We start from the raw sequence: 14,609 nt of genomic DNA on the forward strand, positions 1-14,609 counted from the left end.
TTTTTATGTTCCTGTTCTCTTCTGAGTTTTTTTGCTGTCTTCCTTAACAAGGAATGTCTAGAATAATCATGCTGCCTGCAGAAACAAATTCCTACTCCATTTCAATAAAATCATGTTGAAAATCTTTTGTTCTTGGTGAAAAGTTATCTTTAGGTGAATCACAAGAAATAAAAATACCTTAATTATATGCAATTAAAACATTAGATATTATTTCTTAATATGTACCAGAAGAAGAAAGTTTTAGTACTAAATGCATACAGATGCTTCCATAAGCAAAGGAAAAAAAACATAGGAATAATAAATTAAAAAACACATATTGGGGTGATTATTCTCTTATAAGAGGAATTTATCCAAATAATTCACCACAGAGTACCAACATTGCAGCCTCTCTTAGTGTATTTAATATGTACAAACATTGATTCATGTGCAAATTTTTGAAACACATATCTTGCCTAAAGTCAAATGCATATTTTTTATTGCCTTACATTTTAATGTTGCTGTTTCACGTTTGCTACATTAAAATCAAAATTCCGTAATATTCAGGACATGGTTGTTGATCTAAATGTGAAATACTTCACAAAATCAAATATGATTGCCATATATTTTGAAAACAAACTGCTTTTGTAAAAATGTTGGAGACCAAATGTAAAAGCATTTCCATTCATATTGGTAAAGATTTTTTTCAAAGCCAATAGCAAAATATTAGTATTAAATATGTTATCTTTGATAAATATTGTTCTGGACTATCTTACAAAAAGTAGCTTTATTTGAGGCATTTTAATAGCTTAAAGGGAAGAATGAAACTGCAAGGAAGGAGAAAATCAATAAAGCACAGGGCCTCTTATCCTATATTGATTCTTGTAATCCAGCAACCATTGGATACTTGAGAGATAAGCCTCTTTAAGTTGCTGCGTTTATATTTTGAAGATCAAATCCCTTAATTTTGCTCATGGGTTTCCCAAAACACATTTTATGCACACGATAGAATGTAAGTTTTAGTGGCCATGTTTCCTGTTGCGGATGTTCTTAAACTGAGCATCTTGCCAGCATATTGTGATGTAGCTAGTCCTTTGTGTCATAGCCACCACCTTTGTAATCAGTGGTCCTCACTATCTCTACCCCCCTTACTAAAAATGCCAATAAGATAAAGCTTTCACATTACATGTGAAAAGACTTTCTCAATGAATTAACAAACACACAATTATTTGACTTTAGAGCAATCTTGATTCTAGGGCATTGTATTTTCCTTTTTACAGCTAAAGCAAGGAAGTCTCAGAGGTGAATAATGCCATGCAGATTATTACTTAGTTCCCTGGCAGAGTTCACACCAGAACCCAGGCCTTCTTTTGCTACTAGTGTCTCTTCCACCAGAGAACTCGAGAGCTGTCATTTGGAGATGAGCTATCTCATGCTGGTCCCTGAGGCTTCTTGGTGTGAGAGCAGCTTTAACACAGCTTCACTATCTGGGCCCTACTGTGACTTGTACCCCTGAGGATAAGTAACAGACTCGGGTTCAAGTCTGGTGCTCTCAATTTAAAAAAACCATGTTTTTTACTGTCTTCCAGACTGCCTCACCCTCATGAAGCTAATCCTGTCCTGTTTACTCAGCATTTCTACATGGTCAGGACATTTGTAAGACTCTTTCCTTTTACACAGCACCGTACTCACGTGACCTTGTTCCCCTACATCTTGTGTATACAACTTTGCCACTCTTTTCTCATACCACAGAGCAGTTAACCAGCACATCTTGTCTCTACTTCCTCACATTTGCAATTGTTACTTTTATTTTTCCATTATTATTTCAGTGCACCTAAGGCCATGTAATAAATTAGCAACAGAGTTTGCTATTAGTGGTTATGGAGATATATATATATATATATATATATATATATATATATATCTCATTACAGATACACACACACACACACACACACACAACATATATATATTTCCCTATGAGACACTCTTAGCTTTTTCACTGCTGTTCTATTAATCTTCATGAAAGCAGTTTTTTGACATATGTTTGGATATACTGTGGGAACAGTATATACACAGAATATTCTTGAGGGTGTGAATTATAGAATAATATAAAACTGGATCCACTTCTTGGCCTCCTTACTTATTACATAGAAGATATTGGACAAATTTATCAGTTTTCTAAGCCCCAAATTCCCTCCCCACTAACCCATAAATGGAATAAAAATAATCTTGGAATTTGAACTAGTTGTGAGGAGTCAATGAGCTAATCTATTGGGAGTAGTTAGCATAGCATTGTTTTTTTTAAAACAAACTTACTAACCTCTATTTCCCAAACTATTAAATGAAGATAATACAACTTACCTCACAACAATAGCTTGTTTGAACATTTACATTCTATGAAATATACAATATGATAAATTGACTAATTTAGCTCTTACAACTACTTTATAGATAAGTACCATTATTAATATCCTTATTTTACAGACAAGAAAATGGAGGCAAAGAGAAATTAAGATCATAGAGCTTTAAGTAGCAGACAGGATTTAAAAGCAGGATGAGTAGTTTTAGAAGCTATACTTTTAATCACTATGCTGTATTGCTTGGCTTAGCCTGACAATTAAAAATATATGCAAATCTATTATGTGTTAGACACATAAAATAGATGCTCAATTGATGATGCATTTAAAAAAGCTTCTTTGCCAGATTGTCATTGTCAAAATATGGAGCTATGTGTAGCTAGTAGGAAAATTTTTCCTGGGTGATAAAGTACTTTAACATAGTCTTTCTGAACTTCACCGATGGAAAATAATGTTCATGTATTCAACTACTGCTATATGCCTTCTGTGTTACTTGATGCTTGGAAAAAGTTGTAAAGCTTGTATATTATTTTCTTCTGAGAGATACTCTGGTAAATTTGCCTTAATGCTTTTCAAGGTCAGTAAGAGATACCATAATTACCTTTTGCCAATACATGTTTTGTGATAGATTACTTGGCAAGAATGAGAACATATTAGACTCTAATTAAATGGTTCTGCTAATAAAGCATTGGGGCGTAGGTCAAATATATAAACTCAGTGGAAACAGTTGTAATATCTATACATTAGACATTAGTACATATTAAGGGACTCATAATTCAATGATAAATTAACATTATTATTATTGTACTATCTTTATAGAATGGATTCTGTACTAAATATTTTATATCCATGATCTTGAATATATTATGATAGTTTTGTTATGTGAGCATTGCCAAAGGTGCATTTAAAGAAAATGAGTAATGTAGAGGGTCAAAAAGCTAGTAGATGTCTGAATAAGGCTGACTTAATTTTAAAGTCCTTTTTTTTCCCTTAGCATGCATTATACTAAGACGTCATGTGAAGGAAGGCATAGTTAGGGATTTGATTGGAGACAATGGTTAGAGGAGAGGATAAAGCTAAACAAAATTTATCTGAATTTGTCCACGTTAAGCTCTTTGCTACACATTTTTCATTATTATTATAACAACATTTATTTTTTGGGGGGTGACACTGTGCCCCTAAGATACTATGTAGTTAAAAAATGTGTCCAAGTTTATGCAACTATCACATGAAAGAGCCAATATCCAAACCTATCAATCTCAATTTCCAAATCTATTACAACTCAATCACAATATTAAGTAGCATAAGTATATGTTTTAGAAAATACATTTTAGAGTCATAGACTTCTAGGATTTGAAATATCATCTTTCAGATTAATCCAGAGGCAGTATTAAAAACATAAGTTGTCTAATTAGAAAGGATATTATCCCATAGCACCATTGCTGGGTGTTGGGAGCCTCCTAGTATGTCAATCATTAACCCTTTAATTTCTTAATCATGCTATAGGAGGGGCATCCTGGGGAAGGGCCAAAACATCTTAGGTAGATGTTTTGGGATCATAGAGATGAGGGATTCCAGGTGTTCTGGGCAATAGTTCTTTACTAACCTGTACAGAGCATTTCACTATTTCATTGACTTACATGCCCATACATTTGCTCTAGCTATTCTTATCCTTCTTTTAAGTCAGGTTGGTTATTTAATTCTTCTGCGCTTAAATTATTTCACACACTACTCAGTTTGAGAGTATGCACTACTGAAAAATTGTTTCTCTTAACTGGTAGTATTAGCTGGTTTAAACGCTAGGGTATTTGTCCTCCCAGATCTGTTGGCTTGATTGTAAAATAGTTTTTTTTTTCTTTTTAAAGGTATTCCTAGAAACATTTGTTTTTTATTTAAATTTTAATCTCAATGATGTCTAAGTAAAATGTTGGTTAAGGGAGTATGAAAGACTTTATCATCGTAATGTAGTTATAGCAGATCTATTGGTTTCTGGTTTATTTAAAGTTTTTCTTTTCTCTGTCTTTTATTGCCATGTGACTTATTAAAAAGGACCTAACTAGACTGATAAAAAACCTGAGGTCTAGACCTAGGTCTGCATTTAATTCACTTTGGGGTCTGAACAAAATCAATTAACACTCTACTTTTGTTTCCTTAAGGCCTCTGAAATTACAGGATTTGATAATCATTCCTCAGGGTCAATTCCAACTTTAGTTCCTTGTGAATCTGGGCACACAATCACTAATTTAACAAGTATGTTTTTAGCATCTAGAGTAGCCTTAATATATATTGTAACAGGTGAGAGAGAGCACAGAATTGTGTCTCCAACAGACACCAGCCTGTGTGGTAAGAAAGAATCAACCAAGGTGGAGTACCTCATGTATATGAAAGAGAAATAAGACTGTGTTTTCCTGAGAACCAGAGATGTTTCGTGAGAAGAGGCACTCATGAGACTGGAAGCTGTCAAAGGTCATCTAGATCATATCTTAAAGACAGCAATTTAGGCCAAAACATGCACCTGTATTCCTTTCTTTTAAAGTGAGAAAAATTTACACATTAGTCTACAGGAGATTCCCTATGCTCATTCACCTTTTTTTCCCCATCTCCAAAGTAAGCTAATTATAATAAAAACTTGGAGTAATCAACTCTGTGGGATAAAACATACAGGTGTGAATAAGTTCACTTTTTTTGTGCAACAGTGACAAGGCACACATGGGAAAACTTGTACTTTTTATTAGGGCTTTTTTCTCACATATTTTTGTTTGTTTTGGTAAAAACATTTATGTTCTACACTTTTAGAAAATTTCAATTATACAAGGAAATACAGAATTTTTCAACTGTATCCACTATGTTATACTTTAGATCCTCAGACTGATTCATATATAATAGAAAGATTTTACCCTTTCACCAAACTCTTACTATTTTTTCTAACACCTAGCCCCTATCATTTTTCTACTTTTTGAGATAATGCTTTTGTTTCCTTTGTATATATACCCAGAAGTGAAATTGTTGGCTCCTATGGTTGTTCAATTTTAAATTTCTTGAGTTATCTCCATACTGTTTTCATTATGACTGTGAACAAGAATTCCAACAGAGCCCAAGGGTTCCCTTTTATCCACACCTTTACCAACATTTCTTCATTTTTCCTTTTTGATAACCAACTTCCTGACAAATGTGAGGTGATATTGAGGTTTTAATTGCATTTTCCTAGAGATTAGTGATGTTGAGCACATTTTCATGTACCCATTGGCCATCTGCAGGTCTTCGGAAAACTGTCTATTCAGGTCCCTTACCCATTTTTTAAATTGGATTATTTGGTTTTTGCTATTGAGTTGTATGTTATTTATATATTTAGGATTATCACCACTTATCAGATATGTGGTTTGCCTGTCCTTTCTCCCATTACATAGATTGTTTTTTATTGATTATTTCATTTGCTGTGCAAAAATTTTTCAGTTTGATGTAGTCTCGCTTGTTTATTTTTGTTTGTTGCCTTTTGGTGTCAAATTAAAACAGACAAACAAAAAAACAACAAAAAGAAAGACAATGCTAAGACCACTGTCCAAGAGCACAACTTGAATGTTTTCTTTTAGGGGTTCAATGGTTTTAAGCTCTATATTTAAGTCTTTAATCCATTTTAGTTGATTTTTGTGTACAGTGTAAGATAGTGGTCCAGTTTGATTCTTTTGCATGTGGCTTTCTGGTTTTCCCACATCATTTGTTGAAGAAACTATACTTTATTGTATATTCTTAGTCTCTAGTCTGTTCAGTGTGTTTGACTTTTATACCAAAACCATATTGTTTGAATTCTTACAATTTTGTGATACAGTTTGAAATTAGGAATTTTTCAAATTATACATCCAGCTTCATTTTTCTTTCTTTAGATTTCTTGTACTATTTGGGGGTCTTTTGTAATACCATATAAACTTTAAAGTTATTTATTATATTTCTGTAAAAAAATGTCATTGGGATTTTGATAGGGGTTATGTTGAATTCATGGATTACTTTGGTTAATATAGACATTTTAACAATACTAATTTTTCCAATCCATGAACTATCTTTTCATTTATTTGTGTCCTCTCAATTATTTCATCAATGTCTTAGTTTTTTTGTGTATAGGTCTTTCACCTTTTTGCTTAAATTTATTACTACATATTTTACTCTTTTTGATTATATTGTTTATAGGTTTAATTAGTTTCTGTATCTGATATTTCATTATTAATATATAGAAACAACATATTTTTTCTATTGATTTCTTTGCTTTGCAATTTAACTGAAGTTGTTTATTCGTTCTACTAGTTTTTTTGTGGAGTCATTAGGGTTTCATATATAATATTACTTCATCTGTAAATGGAAGAAATTTTATTGCTTATTTTCTTATTTCTATGTATTTTGTGTTTTTTATTGCATAATTTTTCTGGATAAGATCAAAGACTACTTTGAATAGAAGTTATGACAGTGGGAATAACTTCTCTTGTTTGTGATATAACAGAAAAAGTGTTCAGCATGTCACCTTTGAATATTATGTTTGTTGTGGGTTTTCTCCTCTATTCCTTCTACACTCAGTTTCTTGAGAGTTTTTATCATGAACGGATGTTGAATTTTGGTCAAATTCTTTTTTTGTATCTATTAAGATGATCATATGGTGTTTATTCTTCATTTTGTTAGTGTGGTGTGTCATATTGATTGATTTGTGGATGTTGAACCATCCTTGTACTCCTGGAATCAATTCCATTTGATTATGGTATATGATCTTTTTAATGTAGTGTTGAATTCAGTTTGCTCCTCATGTCGTTGAAGATTTTTGCATCTATATTCACCAGGGATGTTGCTCTGCAATTTTTTTTATTTCACTGTGCTTGTGTGCCTTTGGGGTCAGGGTAATTCTGACCTTATAAAATGAGGTTGGGAATGTTCCTTTCTCTTCTACTTTTTCTTTGACAGAGTTTGAGAATAATTGGTACTAGTTCTCCTTAAATGTTTGATAGAATTCAGAAAAATATGTGTTTTGAAAAGCAGCAGAATGAAGAAATAAAATGTGGAAAGAGTAATGAGGGTTTTATGATTCAGTCTGGGGAATTTAGTCTAAAATAATGAAGAATGAGGAGATAGTTAGGACTTTTAAACAGAGTAGTAAAACAATGAAAGTGATGTTTAATGAACAGCAATCAGAGCTGAATTTAAAATAATATTTTAAAGGAATTGTTTCCATTTTGAACAAAAATCAAAATGAGTGCTAAACTGTAGTTTTAATATCTTATTATACCCACTTTAAAACTCACAGTACATGTTCACTGTATATTATTTTGAGTTCTTACACTCTTGGAGTACTTACAATTTTAGTCTTAAATGAAGCTGAGTAATGTGTGAATTTTAGCTGATGATAATTTATGATGCTTAAACATTTTTGGGTTTGCCAGCCTTACTATGTACAACTTCAAAAACCTGTGGCAAATGAGACAGTCTAGAGTCTGGAAGACAATGGAAGCAACCATGAGGCTACTGTAATAATTCAAGCATGTGATAATGGTGGCCACAGGTTAGACTAACAGTAGGATAATAAGAATCAAAGAGAATGAGAGCGACAAAATTTTCTTGAAAAACTGATGAAATCTGGCTGAGACCAGAGGGGAGAAGAAAATACAGTAAAATATTTTTTCCATATTTAGAATTTGGAACTAGAGGGAGGGGTTACAGCTCTGAGAGCAAAACTGGTGCTGGTGGATAAATCCGGCTTTGAGGAGAACATGATGGGCATCTTTGTTGTACTGAAATGGGGGTGAGATATCGAAGCAGAAATGGCTTGCAAAATATCTATCTTTGCATGAGTATGAGGATGGTTAGGATATGTTAATTCTCAGTGTGTTAATTCTTAAACAAAGGAAATTTAACTTTAAATGTAAATGTAATAAAGAAAACTATTTAAATATTTATAAAATTTTAGATGTGCTGAAGTTTTAGATTTTATTTTGTGGCGATGTTCAGTTTATTTGCAAGCACAAGTAGAATATGACATTATAGACTCCTTTTCCATCATTTCATTTCTTCTAATAAGGCTATTGTCCTCTGATGAGGACAGTGCAGATCCCGGTATAAAATATTATCAGCTATATTTGTTAGGATAATTTTTCTTTCTGATTTTCTGTTGAAGGTTCAGTTAAGGCAGAGCTTGCCAGTGTGCGCTTTAATGCCTAACTGACTTCTTAAGGGCTTTTAGGATTCAGACAAAGGTCTTCAGGCTAGGGGAGCTGCAGGCTCTGGCGGGTGCCTGCCTAGCTCGCGTTCCCCATATCCCGCTCCTCTGCTCTGATCCCTGTGTGCCAGCCACGCTCACCTCCAGGATCGCTCTCATTTTAGAACCTTTCCAAATGCTATTTTTTTCAGGATGCAATCTTCTTCTCGCTCTACCCACCCACGCTCAGCCTCTTCATGTGCTTAGTGTTGACTTATTTTTCAGTCTTCAGGCCACAGTGGCACTTATTCAGTGTGGATTTCTTAAGCTCAGCTAGGTCCCCTTGTATAGCCTCTCCTAACACCAAGACTCATTTTTTTTTTCTTAACACAAATCGTAAGTATAAGTTTATATGTGTGATTTTTTTGTTTTATATCTCTTTCTCTCGCAGAATTAATTTGCATGAGAACAGGGGTCTTGCCTGTTTTGCTCTCCACGTATCCTGAGCACCTTGCATAAAAAACACTGCAGCCACGCTATGGAGGTTGGACTATAGATGCCATCTCAGTCTCGAGTCTTGCTAAGATAACACTGAACATCTGGTGGCATTGTGTCCTCACCATACTCCAGGTGCACATTTGGGAAATGTGTGGAAAGTAGTGGACAGTATGATTTCACAAAGTACTAAAGGGTTTGTACAACACGCAACCATGTTGTTCCAGGTGAGAAGGTGCATCATTTTGACATTCTTTGTGCTGTAAAAATAATGCATCAGCATTAAATGCACCTGAATTTTAAAAAAATCTAATATAGTGTTAAAAAGTAATAAGCTTGAGCAACTTTGGCGATGCTCAGATTAGGGAATAGCCTTTTTTACTTATTTTTATTCCACCTAAATTTTTCTCAAGATGCTATCACATTTATTCTAGACAGGATTGCTTTTGAATTTAAAGTTTTGTTATTCAAGATAATTTTATGAAGAAGAAACTTTTCTTTCTTATAAGTATAAATGAGTTTTTCTCCATGCACTTTACTCCCAAAATTTCTCATTCTATCATTCCCCTATTTTAACATCAGATTCTCTTTTTCTGAGAAGTCATGCTTTAAGCTGTGCTCTGCTTCTGAACAACTGTCTGAGGGAATATGTTTTATGTTCGTGTAGGTGGTTTCTTCCAACACAAAATAAACATAGACCAGGCATGCTGCATTCTTACTCTTGGAACCTGGTTTCTTTCACAGCATGTACACATATGAAGCGCTAGGGTAAACATGCAGTGCACCAAAAGAAACTCAAATCTCATGAATGACACAGTAGTGCCAGCAAAAATTGCACAGATATGGATTCTTTTGAAAACCATCAATTGTTCCAAAGTTTACTTTCAAAATCTCATTACACTGGTTTGCTCTGTATCTTTATTTGTTCATAATGTAGATTTATTACATGACTCAAAAATGTTACCTATCTAATTGAAAACTTAAAAAAATATTTTTCAACTTCGATTACTTTATATCTGTTTATATAACTCTTATTGTAAGAACTGTGTTTACTTTTAGGTAAATCAATATGGTGATGGAAAAATAATGAGTATTTTTCAAATCAGTCACCTTCACTTTTTTTCTCTGTTCTCAAGTGGTGTGTACTGTAGTTCTATATAATTGGCTAAATTTCAATGGATAAAATTCAATAGTTTTGCAATGACACCAACTGCTGTGATATCTAATTTCTTAAAGTCATTGTATTTTCAAGTTTATCAATATGGAAAAAATCAAATATGGTAACCCACTGCAATTTTAATTTAAAATGTATTGAATTTTAGCATTGTCCACAATATGGAGCAGACATTTTAGGTGTTTTTATATCCTTGATCCTAATTTTATAAACTAAATTTTGTCCTAAGAACATCCATGAAAAGATTTAACCTGCTTTCAATTATTCCCGAACAACAATGGCAACATCCTTAAATTGTCCCACTCTGTGGAAATGGCCTTAGGAATTCTTCAGAATCAGTTTATCTCAAAGGCTGCTGGGTGAAGAGAGTGGGGGAAGAGGAGAGCAAGATCATTAAATTAACCAGGGCTCTCCATCTATCAAGACAGGACTCAGTGGAGCCCAGAGCTCTAAATAATCCTAAAAATTTCAGAGACTTGTTCTGTTAAGAAGGACACATTTCTCATGGCCAGCTTTCTAAGTCAGAAGCTAATAATATCCTCAACCTACTTGCCTGTTGCAAATATGTGTAACACAAAGTACAGATGACTTCTGTTGAATTGAACCCATAATGAAGGAATTTATAATCAGTTCTAATGTATTTGAGACTTAAAGTATATTAGTTCTTCATCAAAGGGAATGATAAAAAGCAGCAATAATATGGGTGGATAATAATTATTTCATAGCTCAATTATTTTCCAGTTAACTACAGAGAAATGCTGATATTTTTTATTCTTTTTTTTTAAAACAAAAGGTATGTGGTCAGATTCTGTAATATAAGAATGTCCTTTATAAAGGCCAATATTTTGAATCATGCTTATGTTAATGGCAAAATAACTATTTTGGATTTAAATGAGTTCAATGTTCATAGCTGGGAGTTCCCTTACTTCCCTTTGTCCTGTTGTTTCACCACTGATTCTATTTATTGCCTATAAGAGGTATAAAATATAGTAATTACTCTCACTCCCTTTCAAAATGACATGAGGTCTACTTTCCCATTAACTCTAATGAGAGTTATGTGTGCATTCCTCAAGGAGCACAGACCCTGTGGAGTTTCAAGGTAGAATAAATCACTTCTATACCCAGGTTTTAGAGGAATCACTTGCTTTATAAGTTGGTGCTTAAGTTACCCATTTAAACTGCTGGTATTGAACATGCACTATCTGTAGTTTAAAAGAGACATAAGCTGGTGTTGCAATGCTTTTAATGATAGTTATTTCTGTTGAAGGATAAATGTTTTACCCTTCAGGAAAATCACAATGAGCAGCTTATAGGAATGAGTGGTCTCTAAAACATGGTTGCCTATTATTCTTAAGAAAATTAGTGACTAGTACCTCTTATAATATTTTCTTTCTATTTAAAAAACTTTAATATAAGTAATCACTACAATTGTAACAGCTTATAATAAAGGAAAAATGAGCCAGAGTTGCTGATATCCTAGAGAAAAGGGGGCTCAAGGAAATAGGTTGTTTTCTTTTATTTTTAAGCTTAAAAAAAACTTATTTTATAACAGCTGTAGATTCACAGCAAGTTTTAGAAATAATGGAAAGGTGCCATAGATCCTTCATCCAGTTTCCCCCAATCACAAAGATTTTTTTTATTTTTAAATCATGTTAATTCTATTACAGTCGTCTCAATTTCCCCCTTTGCCCTCCTCCATCCATCCCAGCCCACCCCCCCCCCGCTCCCACAGTCCACTCCCACTCTGTTGTCCATGGCCCTGGGTCATTCATACATGTTCTTTGTCTAGTCCTTTCAACTTCATTCCACCATTGTCCTCCTTCCCCATCCCCTCTGGTCACTTTCAGTCTGCTCTGTGTTTCCATGCCTGTGGTTTATTTTGTCCATTAGTTTATTTTGTTGAATAGATTCCACTTATAGGTGAGATCATATACTATTTGTCTTTCACCGACTGGCCTATTTCACTTACCATAATATTCTCCAGTTCTATCCATTTTGTTGCAAAAGATAGGAGTTCTTCTGCCCTGGCTAGTGTGTCAGTAAGTTGAGTGCTGTCCTGCGAACCAAAGGATTGATGGTTTGAGTCCCAGTCAGGGCATATGCTTGGGGTGATGGCCAGGTCCCCAGGAGGGGGTGCTCAAGAGGCAACCACACATTGTTGTTCACCCTGGCTAGTGTGGCTCAGTGGATTGAGTGCCGGCCTGCAAATCAAAGGCTGTTTTCTTTTCAGCCTGAGAATAAGGAACTTTGAGATCATGTTAGGATCTGTTTCTGTAATCCACTGGCATATGTTCACTCTGTTGAGGCTTCCTCAGAGAAGCCAATGTTGAGTTTCTCAGTTTGTAACCATGGACCCTCTACAATACTGATTCTCAGTGCCTTTAGGCATAGGAGATAAAGGAAATTTGGGGGTTTTTTTTAATAGTTTTTCTAAAAACTGTAGTCAGCTCTGTTTTTCCCAGGGAATCTTCAAAAATCAAGGGTGTAAAAAATTATTGATAGTTAGGAAACCCAGTTGCTCTGCATTCACAAATATTGCTGGAACTCATACTATGAGAACCATTTAATATCATCTAATAATAAGGTTTTATTTAATACTCAGTAAGTGAATTTTTTTAGTTGGGAGAACTCGACTTAATTCTTCTCTAGGATAGTGATGTCCCATATATCTATGATGCTGAAGCAATATCTATATATGTTTCTAACTCACCAGATTTACTACAGTAAAAAATGTCCCTGAAGCTTACCTATGTAACCATTATCCCACAATAGTTAAAAGGCATGCAGCCTCCCAAGTAGGGAAGGTGATGATAAATACATATCAAAAAACTGGGTCAACTATTCCATCCTTGGAAAAATTCTCTTTTTATATACAGTATCATTCCCATGGCTTCCTTACTTATGCAGGCTGAAAGTCAAATAACAATTGAAAACTATGTCCAACATTCAGATAAGTGGGAGATAATATTTTTAAAAAATTCTCTTACTATCACATTTTATGTAGACCAAGCACTAGCAATTCTGTATGTGTGCAAAAAGGATGGCATTGGCTCACTGTTGTAGAACCTAAAGGATTTCCCAAGGAAGTCATGTAAATTTCTCTGGGGACTCTAGAAAGGGATAGAAAGACGCCTCCCTCTGAATTGTCCAGGAGAGATATTTTATAAATGGCTACACAAAATGAAGAGAGTGACTTAATTTAATTGTGATAGGTTTTACATATGATTCAGTAAAAAAATTTTGAACTCATATTAGTGGTTTCTTAACATAGCCAAGAATTAAGCATATTAAGTAATTTAACTGAAATTTGAGGTAGATAGTGGCTTTGACAGCAGTAATTCCTACTGTACTTAATCTGTGGTAACCAATAAATAAAACCATAACTTCTAGGTACAATCTTTGAAAATAGAAACACAAGAAGTCTGTTCATTTACTGCTTTACATATTTACAGAAAAATTAAAAACTTGAAAATATAATTTCCTGTCTGATATTTTGCATGTTTTGAAACCTGAAATATTTCAAATATAGTTCTGACATTAACAATTTTTAAATTCAAATTCAAATTATTTCTATTTTTCAGAAATGTAGCAACATTGTTCAGTGAATATCAAATAATACCGAGGGTTCTTTTTGCATTTAAACAGGATCATAGTAAAGAAAGATATTTCTGTGAACTTGCAACTCAGTGTCAATTAACATAAACTGTTGTTTTCATCTAGGTTTTCTCTTAATGGAACGATTGCTGGCAGGAGTGACTTTAAAAGTATATCACTTAAATTGTTGTGTACAGCTCCTCTGTCTGCATTTGGAATGACCTTGAAATCATGACTTTACAACTGAGTAGTTAACAGGTCATTTCAATTATGTTATCAACTACTCCATATCCGAATTGTTAATATTTTTACAGGCTATCTCTCTGAGCTAATGAAACATAACTATTATATCTCATTTTTTCCTTCTGTTTTCTGTGGTGGTGTTTTTTATTCCTTGAGGGTTGTGATATTAGTTGTAGTTTTGAATATAAATATAATCAGAGTGATCACTGAATAGCTTTAGATATCTTTCTCATGTTTAGCAGTCCGTCACTATGAAGTGTGCTCAGAATTAATGCCTGCTTATTTATTATTTATATTACTGAAACCGACATATGCCTTTCCGTCTTTTTTCCTTCCTTTTTCTATGACTTATTTTATGCATGGCAAAATTATCTTGCTTACTGCTATGTGGTTGGCTGTCTTTGAACTTGACTGTCTTGTGTTTGTAATGATTGCTTTTTGCATGAGGGTTATGAAATGTCATACAAATTAAATGGTTGTGGAAACAAAACAAAATGTGGGGCATCACTTGCTTTTTTTGTGTGCAGACTATGTCAATTATGTGACACTTAAAATTACTTTCATATGGCCTTCAACTTCCCCTTTGGTGTGCTCCTTC

General features: G+C 33.8%; 1 protein-coding gene across 6 annotated transcripts in view; it reads left to right on the forward strand.

The window, feature by feature from the left end:
- Nucleotides 1-14,609, forward strand: part of NLGN1 (neuroligin 1) — a 593,124-nt gene that overhangs the window by 158,400 nt on the left and 420,115 nt on the right. The window lies entirely within an intron of this gene.

Source organism: Pteronotus mesoamericanus, unplaced genomic scaffold (genome assembly GCF_021234165.1).
Source record: "Pteronotus mesoamericanus isolate MK-2021 breed Mesoamerican mustached bat unplaced genomic scaffold, CSHL_Meso_final contig_116, whole genome shotgun sequence".
In the NCBI taxonomy this organism is placed as follows: domain Eukaryota; kingdom Metazoa; phylum Chordata; class Mammalia; order Chiroptera; family Mormoopidae; genus Pteronotus; species Pteronotus mesoamericanus.